Genomic DNA, 15243 nt, shown 5'->3' on the forward strand with positions numbered 1-15243 from the left:
AAGCACCACACCCACGCTTACACAACCCATCTCCAGCATAGCCCATACGCAGAACCTTTGGCCCCGTCATGTAGACCCGGTGGAGTATCTTGAGCTGGACGAAGCGAAGGCGAGCCGGTATGGCCACCTCCTTCGGGGAGGCCACCGCGGAGGTCCAGTCCTCGTCGTCCAACTCCAGCCCGTCGGCAACCCAAGCCGCGCGAAGGGCAGTCAACAGGCCCGAGCGGTCATTTATCAGCTTTTTGTATATCAGTGAGATCGTGCTGTCCGGGACGTGCCCATCCAGCATTCTATCCTCCAGGGGGGAATATTCCGGGATGGAGGCAACGTCCGAGAAGACGGAGCCCAGCGCATGACGGACCTGCAAATACCGAAAGTATTCACTGCCCTGCAACTGAAATTCCGTCTGCAGCATATCGAACGTTTTAAATCCTCCCCTCGTCCAGAGATCCCCCACTTTACTGATACCTATTATGTCCCACTTCTCAAAGCCCTTAGAGGTCCACAGGGAGCCTAACCGCTCAGACGCGTATAGTGGTGACGCCCGGGTCAAACGGTCCTTCCACCCCATAGCTGCATTGGCTGCGTGCCACACTTGCACCATGACACGCGTGGGGCCCGTCAGACGAGCGTCGGGCGCGCTAGAATAGAGCGCTCGATTGTAGTCGCCACCTGGCAGGAGCATCTTGTTCATTTCGAATGCCGGGTTTAAGGCGGGCCCGTATAGGCCATGGTTAATTGCAGCGAGCTGGGAGGCCCAATAGTACCGTTTAATATCCGGGAGGGCAATCCCCCCGTCATACCATGGGAGCGTCAACTTCGCCAGGGCAATACGCGGCCTCCCGTCCCAGAACAGGCGGCGTTGCAGACTCTCCACCTCACGGAAGTAGCGCGCCGGGACTAAGTCCATAGTGTTCTGCAAAGCATACAGGAAACGCGGCAGAGACATCATCTTGAACAATGCCGCCCGGCCGAGCGGCGAAAGCGGCAGGCGCCGCCAGCGTGCGACATCTACCTGCAGGCGCTGGAGGGGGGGAAGCAGGTTGCGTTCATACCGGGCCTCCGGGTCCAGAGTAATGAAGACACCCAGGTACCGAAATCCCTGCGGGGCGATCTGGATCGGACAGCCCCGCGGGAGAATAGGAGCCTCCCCAGAGAGAACATACACGCACGATTTAGCCCAGTTGATGACGAGACCGGAGTTACGACCAAATGAGTGTAAAACATCAACCAGCACTATAAGTGATTTACGTGGGGAGGCTAGGTACAGAAGGATGTCATCAGCGTATAGGGATACGCGGTCCTCATACTCGGGGGTCCAACGGAGACCACGGATGGAAGGCTCCCACCGCAGCCACTCCGCCAGGGGCTCCAAGGCAAGCGCAAAAAGAAGCGGCGATAAGGGACAGCCCTGTCGCGTGCCCCGGCCCAGCTCAAACGGGGCCGATACCCTTCCGTTCACCAGCACCTGCGCCAATGGGCCCGAATACAACAATTTGACCCAGCTGATGAATCCTGGGCCAAATCCAAACTTCGCAAGCATCGCCCAGATGTATGACCACTCAAGCGTATCAAACGCCATGGTGGCGTCCAAGGACGCCAAAATGGCCGGTTCCCGTATAAATGGGACGCGCGCGAGCACCCCATGCAAACGCCGCAAGTTAAGGGCTGTGTTGCGGTGGGGAATAAAGCCGGACTGGTCCTGATGAACCAGATCTCCCACCACCCCGACCAGCCGATTGGCCAGTACCTTGGCGAGAATTTTGGGCTCCGCATTCAGTAGTGAGATAGGCCGATAGGAAGTAACCCGGTCCCGAGGTCTCCCCTCCTTGTGGATCACCACGATTGTAGCCAGACGTTGGTCAAGCGGGAGGGAGCCCAGCGAGTGGGCCGCCAGGAACATTGCGCGGAGGTGGGGCGCCAGTGTATCCGGTCGCAACTTATACAACTCGATAGGGATACCATTCGGGCCCATGGCCTTGCCAGAAGCGACCGAGCGTATGGCGAGGGCGATTTCGTCGGAGGTGGGAGCGGCGTCCAGCGACATCCTGTCCTCCCCGGAAAGGGACGGCAGCGCGATATTCTTGAGCAGGGCACGGGAATCCTCTTCAGAGCAAGAAGAGACCGGGGAATACACCTCGCGGAAATAGTCCGCGAAACAGGAGACAATTTCTTCTGGCTCAGTTACACACACACCATTCGTTTTCTCAATCAGCGGGACCACACGATTCGCTATCTCCTTTTTATCCAACCACGCTATCAGTTTACCAGCCTTATCACCCACATCATACAGTCGCCCCTGTTGCTCTCTACTAAGGCCCCTGGCCGCCTCCGTGACGAGGGCCCTATAGGCCGCCTGCTTGAGTTGGAGGACATGTAGTGCAGCATCCGTCACCCCATCTTCTAGATTACCCTCCAACTCGGCTATTTCAGCCTCCACCCGGGTCACCTCCTCCCGCTCGCGCTTACGGGCGTGGGAAATAAGGGACAGGGCCTCCCCTCTGAGTACTGTTTTGAAGGCCTCCCACAGGGAGATAGCCGAAGGCACTGACCCCACATTCTCATCAAAATATCGCTGGAGGGATTTAATCAAGTCAGCGCGAATGGTGGGGTCGCGCAGGTACCAGGAATTGATTGGGACCACCCTGCCCTCACCCCTCGGAAAGGCATCAAAATGTAACAGGAGCGGGGAGTGGTCCGAGATACCCCGTGCCAAATGGCGCACCTCCCCCACCCTCCCGACATAGGCCGCCGGGACAAGGACATAATCAAGCCGGGAGAGACTACCATGGGCCCCCGAGTGGAAAGTGTACTGCAGCTGCGTGGGATGTTTTAAGCGCCAGCAGTCCACCAATCCCAGTGTGTCCAAGAGGCCGGATAGCCACGCCTGTGCCCGGGGGAGGTCCCTAGGGGGTGACGATCCACAGTCCCAGAAACCACCGCATTAAAATCCCCCCCACCACCAGAAGCCCCCCCGGAAGGCCAAGGAGGAGGCGCCCCAGGTCTGCAAAGGTGGTCGACTGCAGCCCCGGTGGGACGTACACTGACACAAAGACAACCACTTTGCCCTCCATTCTCCCCACCAAGACAGTGTAACGTCCCCTATCATCGTGGAGCACCTCATCAATTTCTAACGGGAGCGAGTTCTTTACCATGATACCCACACCCCTTGAGCCTGACGTGAAGCCCGAGTGGGCCACGAGGCGGTAGCCACGCCGATTCATGGCACAGAAGGAATTGCCAATAAGGTGTGTCTCCTGCAGACAGACTACATCGGGCGAGAGTCGCTTCAAAAACTGCAGGACCACACCTCGTTTGATCCTGTCCCCCAGTCCATTAACATTCCAAGACAACAAAGTTAATTCCCTACCCCCCATCATACACAGAAACCATCAGTTGTCCCCCCGAGAGCACCTTAGAACCAACACAAAAATAAGTTTGCCTTGTGATAATAACGAACAACACCCCATCCCTGCCCACCCACCCCAACAGAACTCCCCCCTCCCTGCACCCCTGCATGAGCCCAAACAGCCCCCCCAACGTGCAGTGTGCCTGTCGCCCCATAGATAGTTAAACTAACTAGACCCCCAGAGGAGGAGGGAGAACCCCCAAGAAACCCCACACAACCTCCATAGGAGGGGAACTTAAGCGAACAGACGTATGGTCGAAAGTGGCATCATTTTTGTCCCGAGCGAGGCCTAATATTAGTCCCTCAGTCCTGATCCGGCGAGCCCTCTCCCCCCGCCGCTCCCCCCCCGCCCCCCCGATCCCGATCCCCAGACAGAGTATCCAGCCAGTCCCCGGCCGCTTCGGGACGATCAAAAAAGTGCGTGCGACCATCCACCTCCACTCGCAGCTTAGCTGGGAAAAGCATGGCGTATTTGAGGTTTAGGTCCCGGAGACGGCGTTTGACACCGAGGAAGCTCAGTCTCTGCTTCTGGACCGCTGGGGTGAAATCAGGATAAAAATGAATGTCCATATTGTCAAGTCTAATCGGTCCCTGTAGTCTGGAGGATTGCAGGATAGCGTCTCTGTCCCGAAAATTAAAAATCCGGGCAATGAGAGGTCTCGGAGCGGCTCCGACCTTAGGCCTTCCCCCGGGAACCCTGTGGGCCCTCTCCACAGCAAAGAATTTACTCAGCCCCCGTGGCTGGAGATGGGTAACAATCAGGTCCTCCACGAAAAGGTCCGCCGCCGCCTCCTCACGTCCCTCAGGCACCCCGATGATACGAATGTTGTTCCTCCGGGCCCGACTCTCGGAGTCCTCCAGGCGGCGATCCATCAGCGCACTCGCCCGAGCAAGCCGGCGCACCTCCGTTTGTAGGGCCGCCACATCTGTCGTAAGGCCCGATGCGGTGTGGGCCAAAGAATCGACTCGGTCGTTGGTTTTGGAGAGATCGGCCCTTACCAGGCCAACATCCACGAGGACCGAGTCGATCTTCTGCTCCAGTGTATCGAAACGCTGGCCCACCGAGGCCTTCATCTCGGCGATGGCGCCCATGACATCCCGCAGAGTCAGATCCGTGGGCAGATCGGGGGCATCAGTAGGGCCCTCAGGGGACCTGCGCGGCACCTCGGGAGATCCCTTCTGGAGGGTATATCGGTCCATGCTGTTGGACTGATGGACTGCGCCACGCCGGGTCGATTTTATCTTTGCACGGTCACCATCTTGTTTCGTGGCCATGGTCCCAGTCTCCCGGTCGCACCAGCCACGTCGTGAAGGGCAGGCAAGCCGGTCCACGGGCTCCGGGGGGGGGCCACCTCAGATCTGCGGGGCGGATCACAGCCGGCGGGCAGGCAGGGTCCCCCGGCGAGGCCACACCAACACACAAAGCCCCGCGACCCAACCTCGCAGAGACAACAAGGGGGGTGCAAAAGCGAAAGTGAAAGTGCGGGGTACGCGAGCCACCAAGCCCTGCCCGCCGCTGTTGTTCACTTTGTCACTGGATCGCCCCACAGCGCAAATCTGGGGTTCGGCTAGGAGAAGGCCGCAAACCTCGATCGGTGCTCAAGCCGGTGTCCGAGGTCCGATTTGGAAGCGGAAAACGGGTGCCACCTCAGCTCAGGCTCACCAACACAGTCCCCTCATCTGGGACAGGATATGTTCAGGATAATCGTAGGAGGTCGCGGAGGTCCTCGGGAGCCTCGCACCTACGCGGCCATCTTGGTTGCGCGCTAGGCTCCTCCCCCCTATGGTTTTTTAAGTGAATATACATATATATACATATATATATATATATATATTCACTGAAAAAACCATAGGTTTCACACATGTTATAGTTAGCGGAAATTTTACTGATAAAAAACCTGTGAAATTGCCCCGTTATAGTTAGTGCTGGCAACTATAACTCACGCGACCGCAATCCTCTGCTGATGCAAATACTGTATTTAGACACTTATTTGCCCATGTCTTCTTCCATACATTTTTAGCTATACATATATTACAAATATTTTTTTTTCATAAAGACACATATGTCATCAGCAGAAGATTGCGGTCGCGTGAGTTATAGTTGCCAGCACTAACTATAACGGGGCAATTTCACAGGTTTTTTATCAGTAAAATTTCCGCTAACTATAACATGTGTGAAACCTATGGTTTTTTCAGTGAATTTGCAAGGTTTTTTAAATGCTAATTCCTAACTATAACGTGTGTGAAACCTATGGTTTTTTCAGTGAATTTGTACGGTTTTTTAAATGCTAAGTTACTTTACGCCATTCGAGGCGTGCGCGCCCACTTAACGCAGTTCGTTCCGTGCACGGTTTTTATCAACTTTAATAAGCCCTGTACATTTGGTGGCCTTCGGCCACCAAAAGCACAGGGGGTGGGGTCAATGTGGATAGTGTTTTTTTTATTTCGATTTTATAATTTCAGGTTGCCAAAATTTAGTTTTTTTTACCTATTAATAAGCCCTGTACATTTGGTGGCCTTCGGCCACCAAAAGCACAGGGGGTGGGGTAAGTGTGGATAGTGTTTTTTTTATTTTTATTTTTTTACCGTACGCTTACGGTAAGCGTACGGTAAGCGTACTCGGCGAAATTGCCGAAAAAAAAATAAAACCGTTTTTGCACTTGGGGGATGTGTGGGGACTCCCTCAACATGACTATGTGGGAGGGAGTTGTCAAAACAGCCCCGTAACATGTTTTTGGCCATCATGTTTGATAAACAACACTCAGTGCGAGAGACAAAATGGCGGACGCCGCTTCCTGGTTTCGGCCGATTCGAATGTTTACTAAGATCTAAGAGCCAATCAGAATCGCGCTCGCGCACGCCACCGTACGCTTACGGTAAGCGTACGGTAAGCGTACCGTAAGCGGGCTCAGATATATATATTGATTTAAAGGCTATTTTCTCAGAATCTACTGAACAGATTTACACCAAACCTACAAAAGGCACTTCCTTGACCTAGGGACTACCTCTCTGCCAAATTTCTAGTAATTCTGTTCAGCCGTTCGGGCTGTAGCTCGTTCTAAAGGTCCTATGGAAAAATGCATGGGAAAAACGCGTTTTGGGACCCCCCTTTTATCTCAGCCCCCGCTTGACGAATCCCCCCGAGACTTTCAGGGTAGGAGCGGAGCGTAGCGCCCCACCTATTTTGAGAAATTTGCGAGGATTCATCGACCGGCGCCAAAGTTATTCAAAATAGAATGTTGAGGTTTTCCTATGGAAAAGGGGTCCTAACTATAACTACCTACTGGCGACCGCCAGTAGGTAATATATATATATATATATATATATATATATATATATATATATATATATATATATATATATATATATATATATATAATATTTATTTTTTTTACTCTGTGGGGTAATACATACTTGAAAAGAGATCTATCAGAGCCAAAGCAATGAGGATTTAACAAGTAACCTTGAGAGTAAGCGTCTCTGACCCTAACCAATAGGCCACAGTAACAATGTATAAAATGCCTTCAAAACAGATATACGACATGCAAACCGAAAACCCAGCCTATATTATGAGAGGAGTTTTTTCTCTGTGGGGCAATACATACATAAAAAGAGATCCAACAGAACAAAAACTTTGGGAATTGAACACTTAACCTTGAAAATAAGAGTCTCAGACCTTAACAATTAGGCCACAGCAACTCTCTGGAGAGTGCCCTCAAAACTTCTATATGATATTCAAACCGAAAACCCAACATATATAGAGAGAGAGGGGTTTTTACTCTGTGGGTTAATACATACTTGAAAAGAGATCTAATAGAACCAAAACAATTGGATTTGAACACGTAACACTGAGAGTAAGAGTCTCAGACCTTAACCATAAGGCAACAGTTACGCCGCATAAAACTCCTTCAAAACAGATATATGACATGCAAACCGAAAACACAGCATATATATTGAGAAGAGCTTTTTCTCAGCGGGGTAGCAAATGCTTAAAAAGTGATCTAACAGAACAGAACCTTTGGGAATTGAACAATTAATCTTGAGAGTAAGAGTCTCAGACCCTAACCATTAGGCAACAGAAACTCTCCGGAGGACACCCTCAAAACTTTAATATGATATTCAAGCCGAAAACCCAGCATATATATATAGAGAGGAGTTTTTACTCTGTGGGGTAATACATACTTAAAAAGAGATCTAACAGCACCGCCACGTTGGGAATTGAACAATTAACCTTGAGAGGAAGAGTCTCAGACCTCTAACGATTAAGCCACAGTGACACTCTAGAGCCCACCCTCAAAACTTCTATATGATATTCAAACCGAAAACCCAGCATATATATATATAGAGGGAGTTTTTACTCTGTTGCGTAATACATACTTAAAAAGAGATCTAACAGACCAGAAACAATGGGAAATGAACACATAACCTTCAGAATAAGAGTCTCAGACCTTAACCATTAGGCCACAGTGACTATGTATAAAAAAACCTTCAAAACAGATATATGATAGGCAAACCGAAAACCCAGCCTATATTATAAGAGGAGTTTTTTCTCTGTGGGGTAATACATACTTAAAACGAGATTCAACAGAAACATTGGGAATTAAACTTTTAACCTTGCGAGTAAGAGTGTCGGACCCCAACCATTAGGCCACAGTGACTCTCTGGAGGGCACCCTCAAAACTTATATATAATATTCAAACCGAAAACCCAGCATATATATAGAGAGAGGAGTTTTTTTTCCGTGGGGTAATACATACTTAAAAATAGGTCTAACAGAAAAGAAACAATGGGAATTAAACACATAACCTTGAAAGTAAGAGTCACAGACCCTAACCATTAGGCCACTGTGACTCTCTATTGGGTAGAAACAAAACTTATATATGGCATTCACATCGCAAACCTGCATGTATAGAGCTGTAGGTTAGAGTGCACATAGAGTAAAATGGTTTGCAATGTGAAATTGAAGGACAGAGACAGGGTAGGAGAGAGATAAAGATGATTTTTTCCTCTCTGGGGTTATACATAATTAAAAAGAGATCTATTCAATTAAGCTTAAAGAAAAACAACAAATCCAACCCTAGTCAAGTAAGTTACCATTGCTAACTCCTTTAATTGTAGAAACAAAAAACACCAGGTATTGAATGCGTAACCTTGAGAGTAAGCGTCTCAGCCCTGAACCATTAGGCCACAGTGACTCCATGTAAAACTCCTTCAAAACAGATATATGACATGCAAACCGAAAACCCAGCATACATATTGAGAGGAATTTTTTCTCAGTGGGGTAATACATACTTAAAATGAGATCTAACAGAACAAAAACATTGGGAATCGAAAACCTAACCTTGAGTGTAAGAGTCACAGACACTAACCATTAGGCCACAGTGACCTTCTGAAGGACACCCTAAAAACGTATAAAAGATATTCAAACCAAAAACCCTAGCATATATAGAGAGGATTTTTTTCTCTGTGGGGTAATACATACTTAAAAAGAGACCCAACAGTTCAGAAACATTGGGAATTGAACACTTAACCTTGAGAGTAAAAGTCTTTGACCCTAACCATTAGGCCACAGTGACGCCCTGGAAAACACCCTTAAAAGTTATATATGATATTGAAACCGAAAACCCAGCATATATAGAGAGGAGTTTTTCTCTGTGGGGTAGTACATACTTAAAAAGAGATCTAACAGAACAGAAACATTGGGAATTGAATACTTAAACTTGAGAGCAAGAGCCTCAGACCCTAACCATTAGGCCACAGTGACTCTCTATTGGGTAGGGACACAACTTATATATGACATTCACATCAAAAACCTGCATGCATAGATCTGTAGATCAGTAAAATCACCACAGCATGAGGAACATACACCTTGACGGGATGTCCCATCACAATTGACTCACTCTGATCTATGCTTACACAGGTTGCAGCAACAGCTTTCAGGCAACCTAGTAATGCACAGGCCACAGGATCCAAGGTAGCAGAAAAATATGCCGCTGGCCTCCTCATTAATCCGTGTCTCTGTGTCAGAACTGAAAGCGCACAATTACCCCGCTCATAGCAGAATAATGCGAATTCTTTTGAATAGTTGGGCATGCCCAAAGCAGGTGCTTCATACAAACATTCGCGCAATTTCCTAAAAGATCCTATACTTTCCTCATCCTATTCTATAGGATCCTTTGCTTTCTTTCTGGTCATTTGTATCAAAGGTTTGGCTAGTAAAGCAAATCTTACAATCCACTGTCTACAATACCCTACAACTCCAAGGAACATTCCTATTTCTTTTTGGGTTTGTGGCAACTGCATTTATTCTGATTCTTTCGGAGGTCACCCTTCTAACTCCTCTTTCTATTTGATGTCCCAAGTATTTAACTGAATTTGTACAAATCTGTAGTTTTTCAGGGGACACTTTATGTCCACCTTTTGCCAAATGATTTAACAATGCAATTGAATCAGTAACACAGTCCTCTCGTGTGTGTGACGCCTTCAATAGGTCGTCAATATACTGCAACAGGACTGACTCTCTGAGCAATATAAGAGATTCAAGGCTTCTTTTAAGAATCTGATTAAAGATTGAAAGACTTTCAGTGTACCCTTGAGGCACACGATTACAGATGCTCTTTGATCATGCTCTTGAACTAAAATAAAAATTTGCTCTCTGCATGCATTGGAATAGAAAAGAATACATGACATAAATCGATTACTGTGAACCATCCTGCTTTCCATGGTATCTGATAAAGAATCACAGCTGGATTAGGCACTACTGGGCAGCATGGTACAACAATCTTGTTAATTTTCCGGAGGTCTTGAACCACCCTATATTTTTTGTTCGGTTTCCTAATGCCAATTATGGGTGAGTTACAAGGGCTACTCATTATTTCTTCCAGGATACCTTGTTCGAGCAATCGCTTTATCTCTATTGCGACACCTGCCTTTACTTCTGGACTCATTTTGTGTTGTTGAGTGTTCGGGTAAACTGCACCTTCTTTCACAGTCTCTTTTACGGGATCTACATTTGCCTTAATCCTATTTCTTTTCCAGTAAAATCCCATATTTCTGCATTTACAGTTAGCTTGACTTCTGCAGGTAATTCATTTTGCGTCATCATTGAATAGAATTCATTTACTTCTGTTCCCTGTTTAGCTAACATGAACTTGTAAACTCCATCTTCATCTGGGGTTTGTATTGCAACACCATCCGGTGTGCAAAATATAGTGCAATTCATTTTGCACAACAGGTCTCCTCCAAGCAAGTTTACAGGGCTTGAGTCGCAGACCACGAACTTATGCATTTCTTTAAAATTACCAATTCGCACCTCCATTGGTTCTGTGATTGGAGTGCTAATCCATTTGTTTGAAACACCTACAACTTGTATGTTCTCTCCCGAGAGGGGCAGGTTAGGAATATCTGCTGTTCTCACAGTAGACCTGGTAACGCCAGTATCTAACAAGAAGGTAATATAATTTCACTTTACTTTACCCTCTATGTAAGGTCCTGACTGATCTACAGGTAGGGATGCGCCAAGTACGCACTCCCCTTCCTCCCCCCTCGGGCACCGTCATTCCTGATCATAAATAATCAGTGGGTCCTGCAAAAGAAACTGAGATGTTACAAAACTTTTCTTACCACTTCCTTCTGGAAATCCCGCATCCACACTGTACTTGGCTTGACTCACAAAATTTGATTTAGGGGCAGGTGGCAATTGAATCTGAAGATCTATACCCTGTTGCTGATGACTCATTAACACCTCATTCTGCGTCTGTGGATTTAAATTTTGATTCCGGGCGTTATTAAATTGTATGGCTTCACACTCGTTCTTCCAATGCCCCAACTTCCCGCACCGGAGACAGGGAAATAGTTTCTTTGCCTCTTCCGGATTTAATCTTCCCCATGGCTTTCCCCCATTATTATCACCTTGACCTTGTGTTCTTCCTTGATTTTCTGACTGCTTATTTAGTTGGAGCTCTTGCTGTTCAGCTAATTTTACCTGAGCCCACATTACCTTTTCTTCTAAAGCTTTTTGCTTGTTATCAATTTTGTCCCCAAAATATTTTGCATATTTTAAAATCTCATCAATGGGCTTTGACTATCAGCACAGCATGTGCTGCTTAATCATTTGAGATATATCCAATCACAGCCCAGACACAAATCGATACACAAAATGAGTCATGTCTTTATTTTCTAAACTTTCAAACCCACTATACGGTTTGAACACCTGTAAAAGACGTTCGTAGTAGGCATGTACAGACTCATCCTTTTCTTGAGTTATTCTGTCTATCTTTACCCAATTGGTTTCTTTCGGGGGAATTTTACTCTTCAGAAAGGTGATTACCTGATGATACTTTTTCATTACATCCTCTGACGGGGCTCCTGTTTTTGAGTCCCTTGGATATTCCTCACTAGGCCATTCCATAGTAATCTTACATTCTGTCCACAAATCTGAAGGTACTACTATGTCAAACAGACCATCTAGATCCTTCAACAAACCCTTTGAAACTTTCACAAACCTCTCAACTTATCTGTACCACTCTACTGGTTTTTCTCTCAATTTTGGGAAATCATTCGTAAAAAACAAAATATCCTGTCTAATCCATGGCACATGTATGTACCCCCCTCCGGGTACCTCTCTCATCGGATACAACCTCTCATCTTTTTCTGTTTCTCTCATGACATATTCAGATGTCGTTCGATTTACCTGTGCTTCTTCCTGTTTCTTTGCCCATCTAACTTTCCATCTTTCAAGATCTCCCCACTTTTGCAACAGAAACAACAATTCCCTGATCTGCAACTTTCTTCCAGATACATTCATGTTTTCCAAATCCTTATCAGAAAATTCTGCTCTATAGGGTTTCTGCAACACCTTTGATTTCCCTATGTCAATTCCCATTTCCGATGCCAAATTTTTTAGTTTCTCATGGAATGCCTTCGTGTTTCGTGTAATGCTTCTACAAATAAACAGTAATACTTCTTCACTGTATGTGTTTAGCCTGTCAAGACCCACATTTCCAGCAACCATTTCTTCCAATTCTACTCTCAATTTAAAAATGTCTAATAATTTTGGCTGTGACTTTGGCTTCTCTATTTCTTGAGACCATCTCTCTATATCTTCTGGAGTTACTATTGTGGCACTTCTAGTTCCTGATGATGTTTCTAATCTAACTTCCTTTGAACAACTGGACAAACTTTTTTTTGGGGTTTCCATTATTGGCTCTCGTATAGGCAAATCCATCAATGATATTACTGATTCACATTCACTGGCTTGATCATCTATTATTACCTTTTGTTTTCTAGGTTCTATGCTTGGAGTAGGCATTACAGGAACTTTAGGACAATTAGATTTTTCGCCATACAATGGAACCACTGGACCTATTGTAACTGGTATGGTCAATGTTTCAGGATGTGCGCTTAGCTGAGCTATCCTCTGAACCAATTCATCTGGGGACACCAGAACGCTGTGAGGGGAACGGCTCCTTTTGGAACAGCACACGCCGTGAGAGGAACGGCCGAGAATCCTCTTTTTTCCACACCATGAGGGGAACGGCTGGGAAGGCAGGGAAGACTCCAATCCCCAGCAGCCCCTTGCTACCAGCGACGCGCCCCTGACACTGCTTTCACGCCCGGAGGCGGCACTTAAGCAACGAGCACCACCCGCAGCGGGGGACGCCAGAATGCCGTGAGGGGAATGGCTCCTTTTGCAACAGTACACGCCGTGAGGGGAACAGCCGAGAATCATCTTTTTTCCGTGCCGTGAGGGGAACGGCTGGGAAGGCAGGGAAAACTCCAATGCCCAGCGGCCCCTTGCTACCATCGACGCGCCCCTGACCCTGCTTTCGCGCCCGGAAGCGCCACTTAAGCAATGAGCACCACCTGCAGCGCAGGACGCATGTGGGCAGCACCCGGGCGAAGCCCGGGCCAAGAGTGGACCCGTCCTTGGCCGTCATTGGCAGGGAGAGGCAGAGCAGGGCCATCCCCCTAAGACCTAGTATTCTGCCTCCCCACAGGAGTCGACTGAAAGGTGCTGTGACCGGCCGTACCAGACCGTGGCAGGGCAGGGCCACTACATACGATCCATTGAAATTTGGGCCCGGGCAACAGTAATAGCCTGAATAACTTCATGGAGTAAAGTGAGCGCCTCCCTTGCAGAATACCTTCAATTCCTTCAAAGGACTGAATAGTGGTGAGACAATTAATGTAGTACCACATCCCTTTTAAGCCGGTAGTGTGAGAATCCCTCTCCCTAGAGACTGTGTCATTATTATTATTATTATATCATTTTCTTATATTTGTTCAAACTAAGGTTTGTGTGGCCAACCAGTATTTGGGAAGTGTGTTTGGATCGTTTATTAACAGTACATATACTTAGATGTTTAATAAGAGTTGGTTGGTTTTTAACCCGATTGTATAGGTTTTATCATTTACATTTGTGCCCAGCCTTCTTTTTATTCTTGGTCCTTTGTCCATAGTACTTGTATTTTTTTGCATCTGGCAGGTCTTTGCACTTTGTGCACTTAACATCACTGGCACGTAGCACTTTATGGTACTAATGCCGCAGTTTTACTACCTCACTACTTTAGGCCCTGTGATATAATTGTATGTATTTTGCATTTCATTCTGTTGGTATTTAATTCTCAGTGGTTGTACTGATCGTAATCTGTACACCGCAGTGAATAATTTAGGTCATATTTCCATCCTTGTTCTTGGATCTTGTGGCATAATACTAATTATAAGGATGCCGAAACGCAAATTACTATAAAACCCTAAAAGTGCAGCTGACTCATCTTGCTCTACTATTGATGCCTACCTAGTAAAGGCGGTCAGCGCCATCAATGTTCAAATAGACAGGGCGGAGCGCTGCCTCTCACTAGGGGTAGGTACAGTGATTGAGGAAATAGCGGGGCCAGAAGTAGAGGTCACCCTAAGTAACAAGCAAGAATCCACCCCCCTTGCACATTTTGGGACCTCTATTCCTGATCCATATCTACCCTTGCCATCTGAGATACTGCGATCACCATCTACTAGTGGTACACCGACCCCAAAAAGGAAAAGGAGCTGTAGGAAAAGCCAAGCGAAAAATCAAGTGAAATCAAGGACCATTAGTAAAAGTAAAAAAGGTCCTCAATCGAATTCTATTGCCAATGCATCTGAGAAACTCCCCGATCCAGGACTCCTGTCTGACGAGCAAGCTAACAATATTGTAGCTCTTCTGACACAAAAATTAAATTAGAGGTATCAATTAAACGACTACATGACAAATTAGATAAACTTAACGGAACAGTCACTAAACTTAGCAACATACTAAAACATATCAGTGAGCACCCAAGGGAGAATGTGAATGTGCCACAGGGGGGATATTATGAGCATCCTAAACTAGGTATCCCCAATGCTACAGCAAATACATTATCTAGTATTCCCAGCACCTCCAATAGCCCTAACAGGAACGGAGAGGGCCAAGGTATTAACAACCAAACGCCCATGTTAGTTGTCAATACGACCTTAATAGGCCCTGGACAGAAAGCGTCACAGAGTAGATATCCCTTTCATAATAAAGGGGAAACGATTGTAAGTGTAGAGTCAGGAGTGGACCCTAATAAATCCAAGGAGCGGGAGGAGCAAGAGGGACGAGCTGATTTGCTGATTAACCTACCCCCAGAATGCTGTCCATACGTGGCTGTGTTGGCAAACGTACCATCACTAGTGCCGGGCTGTGAGAAGTTGGCCTGGTATATGATGTTCACTAGTTAAAGTGACCACCTTGTACCATGCCAAGCAACCCTTATGGTGTGGTTGTAAGTCAACCTTTTCGGACCAGCTGCCCTAGTGGTAGCGTAGGCTAAGCA

Source organism: Triturus cristatus, chromosome 12 (genome assembly GCF_964204655.1).
Source record: "Triturus cristatus chromosome 12, aTriCri1.1, whole genome shotgun sequence".
NCBI classification, from domain to species: Eukaryota; Metazoa; Chordata; class Amphibia; order Caudata; family Salamandridae; genus Triturus; species Triturus cristatus.